This window comes from Palaemon carinicauda, chromosome 18 (genome assembly GCF_036898095.1).
Source record: "Palaemon carinicauda isolate YSFRI2023 chromosome 18, ASM3689809v2, whole genome shotgun sequence".
NCBI lineage: Eukaryota > Metazoa > Arthropoda > Malacostraca > Decapoda > Palaemonidae > Palaemon > Palaemon carinicauda.
This window is the reverse complement of record NC_090742.1, coordinates 80,811,952-80,817,586: the sequence shown is the minus strand read 5'-3', so window position 1 is coordinate 80,817,586 and position 5,635 is coordinate 80,811,952. Positions and strand designations below refer to the sequence as shown.

The 5,635-nt window shown below is 34.5% G+C and overlaps 1 protein-coding gene across 4 annotated transcripts in view; it reads right to left on the bottom strand.

Annotated features, from left to right (window-relative positions):
- The window catches only part of LOC137657910 (uncharacterized), a 40,019-nt gene extending 38,729 nt beyond the window's left edge, over nt 1–1,290 (bottom strand). Inside the window, exons 1-2 of one of the 4 annotated variants that reach the window (XM_068392560.1) lie at nt 1,163–1,290; nt 410–586 (exon numbers count right to left, since the gene is read on the bottom strand). The gene's annotated coding sequence lies outside the window, so the exon portion shown is untranslated. The other 3 variants (XM_068392559.1, XM_068392561.1, XM_068392562.1) reach the window with 3 other exon arrangements.
- Nucleotides 1,291–5,635: the final 4,345 nt, after the last annotated feature.

The following is a 5,635-nucleotide window of genomic DNA, read 5'->3' as shown; positions in this document are numbered from 1 at the left end:
TAACGGTGGATATATTGCGTATGAAATACAAATGCATTGAGTGTAAAATTCGAATGTATTATGAACTCTCCTCTGCAACCAAATTTTGAGCAGTTCAAAATCCTGGAGCGAAAGAAACGACCAGTGCGGAGGTTGACCAGTTGATTTTAGCATGATCACGAATACCGAGTGTGTTTGGAGAGTTGAGTATTAGTAAGAGTATTGTAGTGTTGTTTTACCGTTATTTTATTTATATAAAGGTACATTTTTCTTGTGGATTTAAAGTTAATATATTAAAATTATTGTTTATTTTTCATATACTTTTTTATTCTGATATTCTTAAGTTACCCATTGCCAATGTGGTACATCACAAACTGTGCCAATAAAACAGTTCCCAGAAAATGGCACAAATTTGTGAATATATCCTTACCTTTTGTCCTTCGCTTTAAATACTTAGAGGGAAAATCCTTTTGGTATCTTGGGCATCACCCAGGGTATATGAGTCGCAATTATCCTGAAATCTAGGCACAAAAGTTGCTAATCATCTGATCCGAGAAAAGAAAAGTTTTGTAAGATTCACCCGGAAATTGGACTTTTTCTCGTACACCTGTAGGAAGAGGATTATATATAAAAAGAACATTTAAAACTTAAACAGAGTCTTTATGCACATAATTTCAGAGGAGTGTTGTTTTCACAATTTGTGCTGTCTTATCATAGCCGTCGCGAATATTGTAGTTTTATTGGTAACCAGAAAATATTGAATAACTGTTCACCTTCTCATTCCGCAATGGCAACTGTCATTCATAAATATCAAAACAGGTGTAAGTTGGCACTTTCTACAGTACACGACACTGTCAAGTTGTAAACATTTCAATTTCAATGTGAGCTCAATTTGTACATAAATGACCCTTGGTTTTCATCAGAATTAGTTCCAGCTATCTCAGTTTATTAGCAGCACTCAACACAAAAAAAGAAAGAAAAAGAACAGTTATTGAAATAAAATCTGTTGCTAGAAACTACAGCACAAGCATCCATATAACACAAATAGTTTCACTTCACTGAGCCATTCGTATTCACTGACAACAATGATTTATGGCCTCATTAAATTTCTTATCAGGGATTTAACAATATATATCATAAAAGCCTGATATGCGGATGAGTATATGAGCGAAGTTTCACACACCGATGCTCCAAGCTATACCAGACGACTGAACTGCTGGAGTGGTAAGTGGTTACAGTATGTGCCAGGGCGTATTGTCTTGTTTGAACTAAAGAATATATGAGCAGAAGGATTAAGAAAAAGTAAATAAAACGCTCCAATGAGATGAGACTATGAGTGAGAAAAATTACTCCTTGATAGGGCTTTTAATGTTGAGTTGGCAACGTGACGAAACTGATTGCTTACGTTTAGCTTTCCTTATCTTATCTCCACATAAATATATTGCACAACTCCACAGAGGCGTCAGATGGTTGAATGCCACACGTTACCCATGATGCCATGCAGCCCTCTCCTCCCCCCTACACATTGGCCTTTGCATACCAGACAATACGGAATCCATGATATATATTGGTGTGCTACTGTTGTTAACACACATTTGGGTTCTCTTCAAATGTCATCTTAAATGTGTTATAGATTAGATTTAGTATGTTACATCTTCAAGTAAAGTCTAAGTAAGTTAACTTTAAAATAGTTTATTCTTTAAGAACAGTGTTAACATCTCCATCACAGGAGTATAGCTGGTTTGGTCGGATGACCATTCCGTATGACATCTTAAAGTGAACTGATACAAATATCCAATTTCATACTAAAGTTTACACAGTTATCTCAGCCTTTATGGATTTATAGTAAACACAACATTAATACCGGAAGGTACTTGTTCCGTTCTCACAGACAACTTCTTTCTCACGGGGCTTGGTTGTGTTTACTCTTCATGAAAAATGTTACATTGCTGAGGTTTGGCATTCGCATCCTGCTTAAAATATGACTATGGCAGTTCTCACACTTCTCTTACTTCCACAATGACCTATAGGTCATGTGTTTTAAACAAGTAATATCTAATATATTACATTAGCTCGGTCAGCTACCTAATTTTTTTTATTTTTTTTATTTTAACAATACGTCAAAATATGTTTACTAGGAGTGTGACTGGATATATATATATTATATTTTTTTTTTTAACTTTAGCCATAAAAAATGAGGACGGTTGTTCAAATAATCACATTAAAAAAATAATAATGCATACATAACAAATATTGCCAAAACAAAGAAAAAATGCATGTTAAATACAGATCACATATATGGTACATTGCTAGCAAACGATTATATGGTACCAAAAAAAAATACTGATATACATATGATTCGGTAACTTTGTTAAAGAATAGTTGTTACCTTTGTCAAAAAATAGATTATTATAATACGGTAACTAATAAAAATATTTGTTACCTTGGTAAAGATACAATTTTTAGTGCACAAACACGAATTCCTGGTACGTACACGTACCACGGTTTCGTACACACACACACACACACACATATATATATATATATATATATATATATATATATATATATATATATATATATATATATATATATATATATACATATATATATATAGGGCTCATATATTTTATTAGATGCCCACAGATTCTGTATTTTAACATTCAGGCTTATATATTTTATTAGGTGCCAAAAAAATGATTTATTTTTTAAATGTTTTTTTTTTCTTTTTTTTTAAATGCAAATGTTCTATAGTCTCTTCAATTACATATTACTAGCGTACTAACTGCTTTTCGTGCACAACACTTTTCCAAGACAATATTACTCCTTTGAACGAATGAAGGGGCCAGTTTCAAACGGCTTTAAATTGAATTAAATAAGGAGTTTTATCTGGACATGGCAAAACGTTCTGTTTGATCTCAATCTTATTTTTCTTTAACCTATGCCAAACAAGGATGTTAACGGCGATAAATATCATCACCGTAACACTAATTCCTGCTAGTAACACGTAGAATCGACGTTCTTCATAAGTCGGTGTCGGGTGGTCCATCGCGGTCAATTTCATCAACTGCTTAGCCACACGTGCATTGTATGGGAGATGTAAAGACGGAATTGTTGTCGACCACGTGAAGTTCGCGAAGTAGGCTCGTTCTCTGATGATAGTCTTGATTCCATGTACCATGTAATTCGGGGACGTCCCGATACAACCATCTGCTTTAACGAAGATTTGGGAATAGGACGTGGATCCGTCAGGGCATGATACATTGAAGCCGGCCTTGTCGTATCGTATCCACGAGCCGTTGTTCAGTCTGCAATTGAACTTATTATTATCAAAGGGATAAAGCTTATCCAGACAATTTTCATTTGTATGGGAGAGAGCACCGTCTAGCACTATACCTAACTCGCATGAATCCATTAAGTTTTTATGGAATTCAAATGAGTCAGCTGTACATATTTTTTTATCCATTGCGTCTGAACAGTGAGTTAATTGATTTAAGTCTTTAATAACCGTATATGTTTCCTTGTCTGGGGAAATCAATACGTGTCCTGTCAAACTGGATATTACTGGATTTGAGTGATTCGTCATGAAAGTCGGAAATGGTGATATCCTGTAAGATTGCCAGGCATCGGAAGAATCAAAGGGAATTGTAATCATAATCCTGTGATTTTCAACGCTTACTGTAATTAGGCTGTAATAAAATTCTAACCTACGTGCGTCTAACAAAGGAACATAACCTAATTTCTCCCGTCCATTCTCCACAATTAACGTAAGTCTCTTATTGGCAACAAATGGGGTGACAGTACTCCTTTAGTCGCTAACGTGATAGCTTCCACATAGTCTTTTGATTTCTCAATGAAATGTGCAATTCTATTATGTATGTGATCTATTTTTGAATCATAATACGTTAACATTGCCAACAAATCTTGTACTTCCATAATCTGACTGATATTACTAGAATGTTCATTTACCAAACTCATAATTTGATTGATTGAAGCTAACTGATTCCTTAGTTCTGACATAATCAATTCATCTTCATGAGTCAAAAACTCAATTTTCTTATTTTGATTACTAATCGTAAGACGATTGGAAATTCCTAAGCCTAAACTTGCAACAGAACCAAAGATGTTTAGTACAGCAAAAATAAACGGGTTACGTTTCTCAAGATTATCGTGTCCTACTGTCCACACCAAAAGGTCACGAGCCAAAGATTCTGCCTCGTAAGTCTTATTTTGCAAGTCGTCAGATAGCATCTCTGCAACTTTTAGTGTCGATGCAAGCGAACTCTCTGTATTAAAAGGAAAATGTCTTCTATGCATTTCATTTAATGAAACAGCAAACCTTGAAATGGCGCTCTTTAAGCTAGTGACGTCATTCTCTGGGAGAAAAATTGCTTGCATACGTACTTCAACAACTACGTTACTTAATGTTATAAAAACGTCTTCTTGTCTTTCAACTATAGTGCCAAATTTAAAATCTATACTTTTAGTTTTAGAGCTCATCCCACACGAGAAAAATGTCTGAGCGAACAATATTACTCCCAACAACAAAAAATTTATCTTGGAAACCTGTAACGAGAAAAATATATGTAATTACTCCTGTATTAAGAAGAAAAACTTTTAACATATAATGTTTACAAAAAATAAAAAAAATAAAAACCTTTCCCTCACTTCTTTCCCTCTTATTCTAATTTCTTATGTGAGCTAATGGTACGATTCACTCATTAGTGGGTTGGGATACGTTTTGAACTCTAAACCTATTGGCCGTTAATGTTTCCAAAATGTTAAATGGGCCTTCAAACTTAGGTGTTAGTTTATAATTGAGTCCTTTACGTACATTTACCTGTATGTATACATTATCACCCACGGTATATGTTTTAGTTGGCTTCGCTATTTTATCATGATTCCTTTTCATTATGATTTGTGATTCTTCTAAATTCTTTCGAAGGATATCAAAATGACTTTTGCTTGCATTTATACATTCTTTTAAAGGATTTGATAGATTAGTTGTAGGCGTTAATACATGGAAAGGCGTTCTAACTGGGGTACCATACAATGCCTCGTGCGGTGACATTTTAATTGAAATATGATGTGAATGATTCAGAGTACTCAGTACCGCAGGTATTGCAATATCCCAGTTGGGGTCTGATCCCCTTAGTGTTACTCTTAATATATTTAAAACCTTCCTATTCGCTCTTTCCACTAGCCCATTCGACTCTGGGTGATATATCATGGTATTTATTTTCTTTATGCTAAGGAATTCACACAATGAGGTAAGAAAGTGATTATTAAATTCTCCACCCAAGTCTGAGATTATCATGTGTGGAATTCCATGTTTACAAGTGTAACACTCGTAAAACTTCCTAGCGCATTCAATCGCAGTTTTAGTTTTAAGCGCTATTAGTTCTGTATATCGAGTTAAAGCATCTACAATTACTAAGAGGTGCTTATTTCCTCCGTCTGACTCGTAAAATCCTGTTAATAAATCTAAATGTATCCTTTTAAAGGGTTGATTGGGCACGGGATAAGCCCCTAGGCTGACAGGTGTTTTCGTATGCCCTTTGTTTTCCTGACATGTGCGACAATTAGCTATGTGTTTTTTATATCTGTAAGCATCGTATGCCAATAAAACAATGATTTGGCTTTCTGTGACATTAAT